Source organism: Astatotilapia calliptera, chromosome 15 (genome assembly GCF_900246225.1).
Source record: "Astatotilapia calliptera chromosome 15, fAstCal1.2, whole genome shotgun sequence".
In the NCBI taxonomy this organism is placed as follows: Eukaryota; Metazoa; Chordata; class Actinopteri; order Cichliformes; family Cichlidae; genus Astatotilapia; species Astatotilapia calliptera.
The window spans coordinates 29,888,765-29,903,627 of NC_039316.1; the positions used below are offsets into that span (position 1 = coordinate 29,888,765).

Here is a 14,863-nt window from a genome sequence, read left to right on the forward strand (position 1 = left end):
TTAGAAGAGTTTAAAAATCAACTACCAGACACTGTGGTAACCTACTTAAACGAACAGAAGGTTACGACTCTCGCCGCTGCTGCTATACGGGCTGATGAGTTTGTGTTGACACATAAAGTGGTGTTTTCGGCTCCTGCTCACAGTTTTCCGTCTTCCGGTGGCCCGCCCCGATGGTCTCCAAGGGGCACCCGCCGTGCCATCCCCTCATCCGTTGAGAACCGCGTGTGTTTTTTTTGCCATGAGCAGGGACACCTTATTGCGGTTTGCCCTGCTCTGAAGAGAAAAGAAATGACCAGGGAGGGTACATCTCCTTCCCCAATAAACCTTCTACAGACAAACTCTCCTACTTGGGGGGAGGTGATGGTACCCGAAAATGATAAAGTAGATAAGGAGTTTAAGCCGTTTGTGTCAAACGGCTTTGTTTCCTTGATAGGAGAAGATCGGCGGACTCCTGTCAGTATTTTGCGAGACACTGGTGCGAAACAGTCGCTCATTCGTGAGGGGGTCTTACCGTTTTCAGCTCAATCCTGTTGTGGGGCGGATGTGTTAGCCTGGGGAGTTAGGATGTGTGTAATACGGGTTCCTTTACACTTGGTGCAGCTTTCGTCTCAGTTTTTGTCTGGTGAGGTTAAGCTTGGGGTGCGACCCCAGTTACCGGTTGCAGGTATTGACATCATCTTGGGAAACGATCTAGCTGGCGGCACAGTTTTTCCGTCGCCAGAAGTAGTCGATATACCACTTACAGATAACAGTGGTTTCGATCGTGCCACATCAAAGGCTGTTCAAACCGTCAGTGTAAAGAGATTTAGGCAGAGGAGAGGTGCGAGTGGATCCCAGCAACAGCAGCAGCAGAATAGGAGGCAGCCCAAGGGGACGAGAAGAACAAATATTCAAACCACAAGGGTCGCTGAAGCCACCATGCAATCAGACCCAAGTAGATTCACTTTTCAGGACAGTCAGCAGCAAAATGCTGAAACCAGGCCACCTGCTAGAAAAAGACAAGGACCTCGACGGCATAGGGACCGCAGAAGAGGCCAGCTGATGGTGGCTAATGCTCCATCTCCCACCCTTAAATTTGACACAGACTTTGATTTTGATTCCTCCAACGCGCAATTCATTAAGGAGGCGCTTGAGAAGAAGTTACAGGAGGGGCTGAATCTAAAAGATGGGAATTCTGAGGGAAGGGAAAAGGAGGGGTTGCAGCTGAGTTCAGGGGAGGATCATATGTTACACCCCGGCCTAGGCAACCGGGGTGCAACGCAGAAAAATAAAAAAAAGGAAAATAAAAATAATCCCAAAACGAGATTTAAAGCAAAACACCACATTTATTTACATCACCAAACACCAGACGTCAAACTATTTGTGTAGGTGAAACCTACAAAGGGCAGGTGGTGGCCTGAGAAAGCAGTGTGAGAGGGAGGGGGCATCGTCTCCGAGTTCTTGAGACAGTCGTCGTCCACATCGAAGTTGGAGGTGTCTGTAGGACTGCTGACCTCTGGGATGTAGGGGGCTTCACACATGCGAATGTTATCCCAATCGATGCCCGCGAAGAAGGGGTGCTGCTTGAAGTCCTCGATGCCATTCTGACCCAATCGGTGCTCTCGGCTGCAAATGAGTCGGCGAATCAGATCTTTCGCCTCCTCAGAAACATCTGTGATCTGCTGTGGGAACTGGAATCTCTCCTTGTGGTTCATGATCTTCCCGTAGGTTTCCACCAAGGATTCTGCATAGAAAGGAGTCTCGCCGTACAGCATTTCATACATGCAGACCCCCAGGGACCACCAGTCACACTCTGGCCCATATTTGCCTTTCCCATCCTCCATAGCCTGGAGGATTTCTGGAGAGATGTAGTCTGGGGTTCCCACAGCCACAGATGACTGAACCGTCCCATCCTCCATGAGTTTGAGGCAGGAGCCAAAGTCAGCCAGGCGGATGTGGCCGTTCATATCCAGCAGAATATTGTCGGGCTTGATGTCCCTGTGGACATAGTGTAGCTGATGAACCGAGTCGATGGCCAGCACCATCTCAGCCAGGTAGAACTTGGCCATCTCCTCCGGCAGCCGGTCCTCAAACTTGCTGAGCAGAGTCAGCAGGTCACCGCCCACATAGTAGTCCATCACCAGGTACAGATTATTGTCATCCTGGAAGGCGTAGTGCAGGGTGGTGATCCACTGGCAGTCCCCATTCACCAACACATCCCGCTCCTCTCGGAAACATGCCGTCTCTGCTCGCTTCATGACAGTCACGCAAAAACAAAACACTGACAACACCGAAACGTAACAATATTTATACTGCTGCCTTCACACAATGATGAATTCTGAGGACATAAGCTAAGATTAATGCCAGCATTTTAATGCACTGACATGCACTATCATGCAGTATTACTATATTATTATGAGTTTATTACCACAAGTCAGCATATAAAGTTCCTTATGCAGAGGTGTTAGTATTTTATTGTTGCCAGGTTATCATATTGTTGCCAAAACATAAATATAGTGCTGGTTGTACCATAACCATAACATTGCACCTGTAAATGAAACTCTAGCTGAGGAATACTGACTGCTGTTATGAAGCAAAGCAGCACATTTGCTGCTAGGTTCACACAATACTTTATGTATAATTCAGTAAACTGCAGTAAACAGAAAAACTGAAATTTACATCACTTTTGTATAATGTACTGTAGAAATAAAACAAACCGATTTTATCCAACCATCTCCTCAGTTTTCTGCATTTCTTCTGCATGTGATGACTGTGTGTCATTTGTCCAACATTGAAGAGAAGTAGCACACTACATCATGAACACAGACATGGTTAAAACCACATATTCAAGTACTTGAGTACTTGGTCATTGTATGGATGACCTTTGTGCTAAAATGCTCTAATGTGCACAAATCACATAATGTTGTGAATGTTGTGAAGAACTCCATATACTGTTTTGAGATATGATGATGTCATCTTAGACTGACAGTAGAAGACTCTTGTATGACCTTTGAATTGAAAAAAAAAATGTTTGCATATTTATATGTAGACTTGTCAGTGATGGAGGAAGCATAGAGTTATCATTATACATCTTTAAGCATGCCTGCAGGGGAATCTTTAAATTCTAAGTTAAGAAGGTTTTAACCCTGCAGATGCACCCAGCATGTTTTATTTATAACAGTGTAACTGTATTCATATTATTATGTAGAGACAAACTGATGAAAACACAAAGTGTTTTAGAGAAAATAATTTACAACTTTGTTTCAGAACTATGTTCAGTAATTAAGACTTTCATTTATTTGATCATACTTTATATCATCAGGCTGCCTTAGTGTTTTATTTATTATTTGGTCCATGGTATATTTGCTCAAACTGCTTTCACAACCCTGGACTGTTGTGATGAACTTGATTAACAAAGACAAAATAGAAAAGCAAAGAATGCTTGCATTAGCCAAAATTGATCTATGAACAAAGGCATTGTAGTAAAAACTTAGAGAGAAAAGTTTTAGAATATATATATATATATATATATATATATATATATATATATATATATATATATATATATTTATATATAAACACCCAGCACGCCCCTGCGGGCGGTTTATCCTTCAAGCTCGGGTCCTCTACCAGAGGCCTGGGAGCTTGAGGGTCCTGCGCAGTATCTTAGCTGTTCCCAGGACTGCGCTCTTCTGGACAGAGATCTCCGATGTTGTTCCTGGGATCTGCTGGAGCCACTCGCCTAGCTTGGGAGTCACCGCACCTAGTGCTCCGATTACCACGGGGGAACACCGTTACCTTCACCCTCCACATCCTCTCGAGCTCTTCTCTGAGCCCTTGGTATTTCTCCAGCTTCTCGTGTTCCTTCTTCCTGATATTGCTGTCATTCGGAACCGCTACATCGATCACTACGGCCGCCTTCTTCTGTTTGTCTACCACCACTATGTCCGGTTGGTTAGCCACCACCATTTTGTCCGTCTGTATCTGGAAGTCCCACAGGATCTTAGCTCGGTCATTCTCCACCACCCTTGGGGGCATCTCCCATTTTGACCTCGGGACTTCCAGGTTATACTCAGCACAGATGTTCCTGTACACTATGCCGGCTACTTGGTTATGGCGTTCCATGTATGCCTTGCCTGCTAGCATCTTGCACCCTGCTGTTATGTGCTGGATTGTCTCTGGGGCATCTTTACACAGCCTGCACCTGGGGTCTTGCCTGGTGTGATAGACCCCAGCCTCTATGGATCTTGTGCTATATATATATATATATATATATATATATATATATATATATATATATATATATATATATATATATACAAAAATATGAATGAGTAGTATTTGATTTTGAAATATAATTTTGGTGGCAAATATGGAGAAAAGGGAAGAAAGAATGAAATTAAGCAAATAATCTTTTCAAGAAACTCTCAATTATTGAAATTAAAACAATGAAAACATAATAAAATACAAAGAAAAAAGGGACTGGAAAAGAATAAAACTATATTTTTTCAATGAGATGTTATCGGAAAGAACACGTGATAAGATAACAGTTCAATTAAAATGGCAGAAAAGATATGAAAGGTAAGAAAAGTACCAAAGAACGGGTTGAGATGAAAAAAGGGGGCTATGAAAAGAAAAGAGAGCTGAGAAAAGAAGCAATATTAAAAAAGAAACGAGCTGAGGAGAAAAGTAAAGAAAATACAAGTGACGAGGGTATAAAAAGGAACAGAAAAGACTAATAAAAAGATAAGAAATGAAAATCAAATGAGAAAAAAACAGAGTAGACAAAAGGAAATGGCATTCATGAGCAAAGAAACAGATTCAAGAGGAAAAAGAATGGATGAGATAAAATAAGAAAAAGCAAAGTGAGACTTTATTCATCCACTGATGGCACATTCACAACATTATGTTATAATTAAAAACTCAAACAGCCTCAAACAGACAACTCTCTTTCTGCCAATGTCTACGTCCTCATGCAAAACTTTGTTCCTTTCAGTATCTCCACTTTCATGGCAGGTTAGCTGGTTCTTATTTAATGCTTTTCTACTCTACTCGAGCTCTCAGAGCCCTTTCTATAACATGTCTCTGGAATAAAGAGGTGTTTCTCAGGGAATGGAAGCAGTGGCCTGCAGCCATGGTCATTAATGGGATTACCTTACCCTGTACAGTTCAGCTTTGTTATTGGATCTCCTTGGGCTTAAGGACAAGAACATCATCTAAACATTAATGAATGCAAGATGTCCAATCAGTGCTATGTTTGGTCATCTTGGGCTGCCTCATCAGCTCTCCTTCATAGATGCTGTGGCAATGAGACAGGAGAGGCCCCTCTGTGATGATCTCATGAGCAGGCATGTTCATGGCTTTTCTCACCTGAACTGCTTGCTTCAGGTCCTTACACAATATTTCTCTTTGTTTGGCTGCTGTAAAACAAATCCTTTTCTGTTATTTTCATTCTTTGCCAGTAAACATTCCCCTGTAACTTTACCTTTCTGTATTATTAATATTCTCTTAAGATTCAGTTCACAGACGTCATGACATTTTCACTTAGAAATTGCTGGTAGATGTAGATGCAAATACGAAAAAACAGTTCTACATATTTGTTTAATGTGTGCATTGAAGGACATATCCTGCTCAAAAATGACTCCAGGATTCCTCATAACACAAATAAAATTGGGTCCAGCACTGAACTCTGTGCAACTCCATAATTAATCTTAGTGTGTGAAGAGGACTTCCTCTTTATTTGAAAAATATTGAATCTATTAGATAGATATGATTCAAACCATTGAAGCACAATACTTATAGCTATGGTGTGTTGGAATCTCTGTAGTAAAATATCATGATCAACAATAGCAAACCCGGCACTAAAGTCTAGGAGGACAAGCACTGAGATGAATCCACCATCAGAAACCATTAGAGGATCAGCCGTAAACTTCACTAGTGCTAATTCTGTATTGTGATGAATTCTCACCCCAGTGCTTATGATCAGTTAATATCTAGTCTTTCAAGAATTTTAGAAATTGAAGGAAGTTTAGACATTGACCAGTAATTACCTAAGACAGCTGGGCCAAGTAATGGCTTTTTAAGTTTAATTACCTGAAAACCTGTACATTAAGATTGAAGAATTAAATAATAGTAGTCCCTATTTGAGCAGTCTTGTAGGAATGAGGTCTAATAGGCATGTTATTGGTTTGGAGGAAGTAATTACTGAAGTTAACTCTGAATGGTCAATCTGAGAGACAGTCTAAATAATTAACAGTAGTTCTGAAACTTGGTTATGAATATTTTTTCTCTAATGGTTACATGTATACTTTATTTGTGAAGAAATTTATGAATTTATTACAACTTAAGTTTAAGGGACTGCTTGGCTCAACATACTCTTTGTCATCCCCACTAGAACAGGTCAGCTACAATACCAAAAAAAAAAAAAAAAAAACTGAAGCTTTTCTCTTTTTTTTTTCAAATAGTGAAGAGCTCTACTTACCTGTTTTTATAGAGCAACAAACATTTTTTTCCATGCTAAACAAAGATCTTCTAAATTTGTGAGATGCTGCTGCCTCTGCAACTTAACAGGTTCTGTCCTTTCAGGCGTGTAATTGTGAGATATATCAGGGAGTCAAGCATTTCTGATTTGAGACTTTCCTTTTCAGTGGAGTTACAGTATCCAAGGTTGTACACAGTGAGGATGTAACAGTATTAACACCACTGGATGGGTTAGGAAAATGGATCCACACACACAAAAAAGGACATTTTCTGTGAATTAACAAACACTTTGTTTTAGAATTAGTCTGGGCCAGGGGTGGGGAAATCCAGGCCTCAGGGGCTGGTGTCCTGCAGGTTTTAGATATCATCCAGGGTCAACACACCTGAATCAAATTAGTTAATTGCCAGGCCTCTGGAGAACTTCAAGACATGTTGAGGAGGTTATTTAGCCATTTAACCCTTTAACACATAGTGGTCACTACAGTGGACAGCTATTCAAAGGCTGTTTTCTTGCATTTGTGTCAGTATTGATGGTATAGTGGGCACATAAACCACTACATTGGGCACTGATGTTTCACTCCATACTCATCAGTTGTCCACCTAATTGGTTGTCTACCTAAGTGGGCATGCAAAAAACTCTTTGAAATGTACATGTTAAAAAAAATGAAGTTAATTTTTTTTTCATGCCTAAAGATGAATAAAAATACTTAAGAAAAAAATCCTGATTGAGGTTTTCATAATTCATGCATGAAAGGGTCAAATCAGCTGTGTTGCATCAAGGACACAAATTTAACATTGTGAAGTCAAGTCTCTAATTTATTAAGCTTGACTTCCAAACATTTCAAACATGCTACATTTCTGAAAAGTATCATTATTGCTAAACAAGGCCAAGGACTAATTAAACATTTGAGACATTGAAATGGGGCAGATGAAGAAGCCATGCTGTTAAGAGCTAGGCTACTGGCTATGCTAAGCTAGCAAATCTCCACAGACACCGTCTGTTAATATTATGAATATAATTTGCCGTTGATCCACAGAAAGTGTGCTTGTAACACAGCATGTGAAGCATACTCTATGAAATACGTTACATGAAAGTTTGAAAAGTTAATCAAACTACATAGATCAACCTGCAGAAAAATACCACTGTGCATAACAACAGAAACAGGAAATGATAGATGCAGTAGTGATACAAAAGCATGCCATCACCGGTGGAGCATTGCTTTTGATATGAATTTGAAAAATGTTGTGGGCTGACGTCCCTTTGATCTCTCATACTTGCTCCAGATTTTGAAGATTCCTGTAGGTAGTGAATCACTGGCGGAATATTTCATTCGTAGCCCAGATGTTTGCCTTTTCTTTTTTTTTTAGCTTAGACATGAGAATAAAGGTATCTTAATTTTTATTGAAAAAAGGGACTTGGAATGTTTTTTGTCACACTATACATTACAACTTAGATGATTCAACAAGTACACCATAAATCTGGTTCTGCAAAAGATTAACCCCTGTCTTTGAAATGATATATCATATATCTCAAGCTTGTTCATCCAATAACCTTTCAGTACTACACACGCTTTTAAATCTTAATAGTTGATGTTGAGGTTTTTATGTAGTGAGAGGTTTCAAAATGTTATTATTTCATCATAAAGTGAGACTACTTTTCTACTTTATTACTGCTAAAAAAGTACTCTAAATCAGAAGCTATCTCAACCATTACCTTAAATAAGTTGACAAAAAAAAAAGAAACACACTTGATTGTTTTGTTTCCAAAACTGAGATGAGAAGGTTAAATCAGTTGAGTTTCTTCATTATACACAGATCTGTCATATCCGAGTGACTGTAATTATCAGTTTCACACATGTAAACAGTGTTCATTACAACAGCTTTGATGAGTTAAAAACAGACACACAAAAATGGCAGTCATTCTCACATCATAAACTCAGGATTTTTTTCCCATAATTTATTTTTACCCCCCAAATGACATTAATGGACCATTAGCCAGGCAAAGCATGAAAAATAGGAATACAGGAGAGGGACTCTTTCCTGAGTTTCAAAATACACTTACTGACATCTCTGGAGCTCATTTATGTTTATTTAAGTAAAATAATTGTCAAGATTTAATTTGATTAAACAAGGACGAGGAACTCATTTGTGACAACAGTTTGCCAGCCAGCCACACTGGTTCCCAGGGGATGAATTGGGATTTTTAAGGAGGGGCTGCTTTTGTTCATTGAGGTCACAGCTCACAGGTCATACTGTGGAAAGAATAAATACAAATTTCATTCTCCTCTATTGTTTTGGGGAAATGTTAGTGTTGGCTGTCTCAAATTACATTTATCTAAATAGTCAGATGCCACCATGGAAAATCTAGAATCTCTTCTGTTTTTTGTGTATTTTCTGTATTTCTGTATAATTTGGGTGAAGATGAAGAGTTCCAAGGGACAAAGAGTATCCCATATTCACATCCAGGCATGTGCAGAAGTGTGTGTGTGTGTGTGTGTGTGTGTGTGTTGAGGGGGGGGGGGGGGGGGGGGGGGGCTGAGTTAGGAATCCAATGACTCACATGCAGGTTGATGAGCCAATTAAACTCTCACTACAAGAAGCTGAAGTTTCTCCTCAGCCAATTCTGTGCTCTGCATATGTGCCCAGGATACACCTCCTAGCTTAACACAATATTTAACAGTGTTCCCTGATAACACTCACCTGCCGCTTCCCTCTTGGATGCCCCAAGTGCCCTTTTTTAAATTTATTTTTATTTATAATCACAATTTTGCTAAATAAATCAATCTGGCTTGCATCAGTCACATGATAACCATTATCATACCATGATCATCCTTGACGGCAGAGCGCACTGGTTACGAGCTGAGAACGAGCTCACAAAGAGCACACGCATTCTTTGCTGCCTGGGCAGTGCGGAGCTGTAGGGGAAACACACAAATTAACTGGAAGACGCAGACTGATGCAACTGAAACCAGTAAGTAGGGTGTACAGCGTACACTATATTAGATTATCATGTGTACGTTGGTAAGTTGCCTGCTGTGTACGCCACAGAGTAACAAACGTTACCTGTCCTTTTGTTCACTGGTGCTTGGTCATTAACTGCTGGTTGACTGGGTAAGGGTGTCATGGGTCTATAACTCTGTCTCCTGTTTTAGGGAACATATTTCACCTAAAGTTACAGGACTTTTCCCTGCCTTATATTTCACTACAAACAATCTAATGTGCATATCCACATAATTATGGATTATGAAACATGATATTAAAAACAACATGCTGTATTTTAAAGACAATCAAATGTGACAAATTGCTGCTTTTACAGCAGGAAAATTATTGTTTCTGTAAAGTTTAAATATTTAATAAACTTAAATATTGGCATAAAATGTAACTGTATGTGTGTGTTTTATGTGCATAGATTTATTTTTAATTATTACTCAAATATAACACAATATAGCGCAATTGCAATGTTTTGGTTCATTAAACATTTTCTGTCATTGCACCTAATATTATGGATTAGGTGCAAGTGATTTTAAGTATAGATAATTACATAATAGATTAATGCAACAGCAAATTGTGCCTTGTTCTCAGATGGACAGTGGAGAGTGATAGATGAGATTCAGGAGGAAGAGAAGGAAAGAGTGAGTCACAGGCAGAGCCTAGTTCATTTCCAGTGTTTTTAATCTGGTGCCTTAATGGTTCCAAGCACTGTCACCAATCCTTGCATTTTATTATTATCATCTCATAACACTTGTTTAATCAGCTACCATCTATCCTGTGGACTTTTTAATGTCTAAAGTCTCAGATCAACACAGCCCTGCCCTCCAGCACTATCAGCAGCAGGAGCAGCAGTAACCCCTCAACAGCAACATTGTACCCATCAGGTAAAACATAGCTACGTTTGCTTTGTATTGTCCCCACCTGATGACAAAGATGCAATTCCATATTAGATTCTTGATGAATGTGGGTTGTTGTTATTCAGCCTGGATCTCTGTGCCCCTTTTTGAGCACCTGCCCCATTAAACTTCTCTGCACAGGGCTGTGCACATCTATTCACAGATACACTGTGGTTTGAGCATTCTTTCAACATTTTCTTTTCAGCAATTGAATTCACATTTACACACTGGCATTCCTGCTGATAAGTTTCAGGCTGTCATTATTGGACTGACTGTCTGTTACCTTACAAGGCAACACTGTGATGCAGTGGGTAACTCTGCCACTTCATTGGGAGACATTTATCAGTTCAAAAGCCCTGGACTGTGTGGAATTTATTTTCCCTGTGCCTCTATGGTTCCTCCATTAACTCTGATGTCTTCACGTAGTCCAAAGTCATGCATGTTTATTTATTCGCTGACACCAACTAGCTGATCGATGGTTATTATTTGCAGTCATCTAATAAATGTTAACCTACTATTCCTCATGGTGAGAATGCTCATGGTAGTTTCTTCTTTCGCTGCTCTGAGTCTCACTGTCAGTGCTCATGCTGACAAACACATACCTTCCATGAGGTGAAGTAATATTAATCAAGTTGACAGCAACACGTGATGTTACATGTGTTACAGCGAACATTACGAGAGGAAGTGTGAGAGCGAGCATGCAGGGAAGAGAAAAGGTGACAGGGAAAGCATTGCTCAACACAGATTTGCAGTTGTGAAGTCAAAAACCACATGCAAAGGAATGCTGTAGGTGTAGTTCCAAACTGCTGACCCTTTGCTACTAGATTCCTCTATTTTATGTAACTTGTCTACTAATCCACAGTTCTACTGCTTACCAGAATGTCTTATAGACATGCGTGATATAAGAGCCTACAGGCTTATGACCCACACATACATACCTATACTTATGACCCTAAGTATAGGTAGAGAAAATCCAAAATAAATTCAGACTTGATGAATCCTTTTTCCTTAACAGCAAGAGTCTAGATTTGAATCTCCTGATCTTCAGACCAGTTTGAATGCCCTCTCGGGCCTGCCAAAGACAGCCATGCTAGGTTAAACAATTGTTCTAAATTACTGTAGGTGTGAATAAAAGGCAATAAAATATATAATAACTAAATAATGAAAAGGTCAAATGTAGTGTAGTGCTTTGAGCAGTGAATAGCACTAGAAAAGTCTATTTAAATGCCAGTCAGTTCCATAAAATCAGCCTTAAACTTCCAACTTCCACATCATAATGCTTAAATGGAAACTCTGTGGAATCTTGACTTAATAGAATAGTTTGCTATAATTAAGTCCTTTCCATTTGCTCATTTCTAAGGTATTTGTTTGCTAGCTAACATATAAGACAAGTGAAATCGAAGTGAAAGCACTGCCAACATGGTGATTGAGTAAACTGGGTCCACCAGTGTTAACACCAATTATCAGCTTCCAAATATATTCCCATCATAACAGAGGACTGAAACAAAATGGATCTCATGTGCCAGAATCCGTAACTCTGGCTTTTGACTCATATGACTGTTGAGTTTGAGGACTTGTTGGTTCCCTTCCACCTTTCCACAAAGGCTCCAGGCTATTTTTATTGAACCACAAACAGTGTGAATTCTACAAAGTATCTCCAGCAGCAGATTGAGACAGAATTTCTGCTCTGGCAGCTGTCATGGATCATGTGTGAACACAGACCGCAGACGGGCTTATGTTCTGCTTTACATGTGACAAGCTCTTTTTTTCTTCCCTCCTGTTTCTCTCTTACCTGCAGGTCTACACTGTGGAATGTCACCATTGAAAAGCAGACTGTGCACTTTATCAAGAATCTCCTTTAATCTTGTTCTCTGGCATGTGACAGCTATATTCATATTCTCTTTAACTGCTTTTTATTTTAACATAACTGTTTCTTTTAAACTAAAGTGGGAGCAGTCATATAAGATGAGGGCCAATTATACAATAGCAGCTGAAAAAACAAATAGTATATCTTGAATGTGTGTACACAGAAATGCTGCCCGTGAACATGGCATATTAATAGTAATAATAATATTGCTAGAGAATGGCACTTCCTGATAAGATTGAGAAAGCTTACTTCTCTCAAGAGAGGAGTCATGATTTACAAGGCAGCCACATGGCACATTCATGCCTACTGCAGTGAAAAAGACATGTATCATTTCTCCCAAAAGTCTTTGCAGCGTGTCGGAGGCTCTGAATAAAATATCAGCCTGCAAAGAAACTGTTGTCTGCGGCATACATTCACAGCTCCAAATCAAATAGATATTTTTTCAGTGTCCCTATTGTCATGGTCCTGGGCCATGTTGGCCCAGTGTTCTTAGTTTCCTTGTATGTTTGTATTTTGTTCCTTGCTTAGGCCATGTTTTCTGAGTTGCCCTGTTGTGTTGTTCCCTAAGTGTTTTCCCTTCATGGCTTTTACCCCCTGTGTGCCCCTCTGTGTATCTGTGAGCCCTCGTCTCTCCTTATGTTTTATTCCATGTTTCCCCTGCCCATTATGTCTAAGTTCTCCCCGTGCTCTCTCTTCCCCCCTGTGTGCCCTCTATGTATTTATGAGCCCTCGTCTCCCTTTGTGGTTGTTTCATGTTTTCCCAGCCCGTTATGTCTGTGTTTTCCCCGTGCTCTCTCTCCTCCTGTCTGAACCTCTGTGCACTTCCTGTTTACTTTGTGACTCTCACGCCCGTACATGTCATGTTCAGTTCACCCCGCCCTGTCTCGTTATGATTATCAGTGTCACCTGTGTTCCCCGTGTGTTCCCACTTTCCTCGTTAACCCTCTGTGTATTTCTGTCTGCGTCTCCCTCTGTTCAGCGTGACGTCGTCCCTCATGCTGCGTGGATTTCCCTGTGTCTCTCTCTCCGAGTGTTAGTTTACTTTTCCCAGTTTAGTTTTGTATCTCCTATGTTCTGCCTCTCCAGCATTAAAGCTGTGATTTTGAGTTCATCCCCGTGTCTGTGAGTTTTGCGTTTGGGTCCTCCTCCTGCCTGCCACACAGCCGAGCCTTGACAGTACGACGTCACCAGACATGGACCCAGCAGGCTCCTCCCGGGAAAGCGATTTGGCCCGCATCTTCGGCCTGTGGGAGCGAGTTTCCCACGCCTCGGACATTAAAGCCGTGTCCATTGGGATAAACGCCATCGAGGCTATTCTCAAAGGGAATCCCCATCTCCACGAGCTCTCAGGATTTTCGGGCCTACTGTCCAATCTGCAGAAAGCCAAGGAGACAGTACAAATTCGCGAGCTCGTCATACCGCAACAGCGACCGCCACAATCGGGAAACGTTTCCACGCTGCTGCCACTGGACTCCTCTCCATCCACCCTCCACTCTGACTGTCACTCACCCGCTGCTTTTCTCGCAGCAATGTGGTCGGAGGATGAGGAGCCGGCCGCGATCTCTCCGTCGTTGCCGGTTTCCTCCATCACCGCACCTCCGGCTTCCCGAAGAAAACGGCATTCACGCCGCCGACGCGCCACCCCACAGCCGGACATTCGGCCTTCTAATTCACCTGCTGTGGTGAGTGAGAACTCTGTGTCTTTTCCAGACATTATGACTGTTCATTCAGGGGCTGTGTTTTGTGTGGCGGAAGTCAATGCGAGCTGCTTATCGCCTGCGCAGCCCTTCACAGCTCAGTTAGCTCCCTCGCAGCCACCCTCAGCTCAGTTAGCTCCCTCGCAGCCACCCTCAGCTCAGTTAGCTCCCTCGCAGCCACCCTCAGCTCAGTCTCCAGTGTCCCCCTCAGTTCAGTCTCCTGTGTCCCCGCTAGCTCAGCCATTAACTCCACCACACGCTCCATTTTCACCTCTACCATCGCTTCAGTCATCAGTTCGGTCTGCCACTCAGTCGCCCTTAGTTCCGTCATCCACACTACCACCTGTTTCTCTTTCACCACAACCGTCGCTACACCCAGCCACTCAGGCTGCTACTCAGTCAGTCATTCAACCCATAGCCCTGCCGTTACCATACCCTGTAGCTGAGCCACTAGCCGCCCGACCCGCAGCCACTTCAGCCACTCCTCCACCCGTCACACCTCTACTACAACCATCACTGCAGTCTCTAGCGCAGTCACCTGCAGCCCTGCTTTCCCCAGTGCAGTCTCCAGTGTCCCCAGTGCAGTCTCCAGTGTCCCCAGTGCAGTCTCCAGTGTCCCCAGTGCAGCCTCCTTTAGCACAGTCACCCACTCAACCACCAGCACCACAACCGTCACTACCTCTAGTTCATTCTCCTGTGAAGTCATTAACTCCACCACCTACTCCACTCTCACCACCACCGTTACTACAGACATCAGTTCAGGTCCCCGTGTGTCCGGCAGCTCAGGTCCCCGTGTGTCCGGCAGCTCAGGTCCCCGTGTGTCCGGCAGCTCAGGTCCCCGTGTGTCCGGCAGCTCAGCTCGCACCTGAACCATTGGCCCAGTCCCCGATAGCGATACGGTCTTCTGTTCGGCTTAACATTCAGCCAGGGGTCCCAAACCTCTCTGGCTCTAC

General features: G+C 42.1%; 1 pseudogene; it reads right to left on the minus strand.

Moving 5' to 3' along the window:
* Positions 1-1,305: 1,305 nt before the first annotated feature.
* LOC113006525 (serine/threonine-protein kinase MRCK alpha pseudogene) lies at positions 1,306-2,237 on the minus strand (annotated as a pseudogene).
* Positions 2,238-14,863: the final 12,626 nt, after the last annotated feature.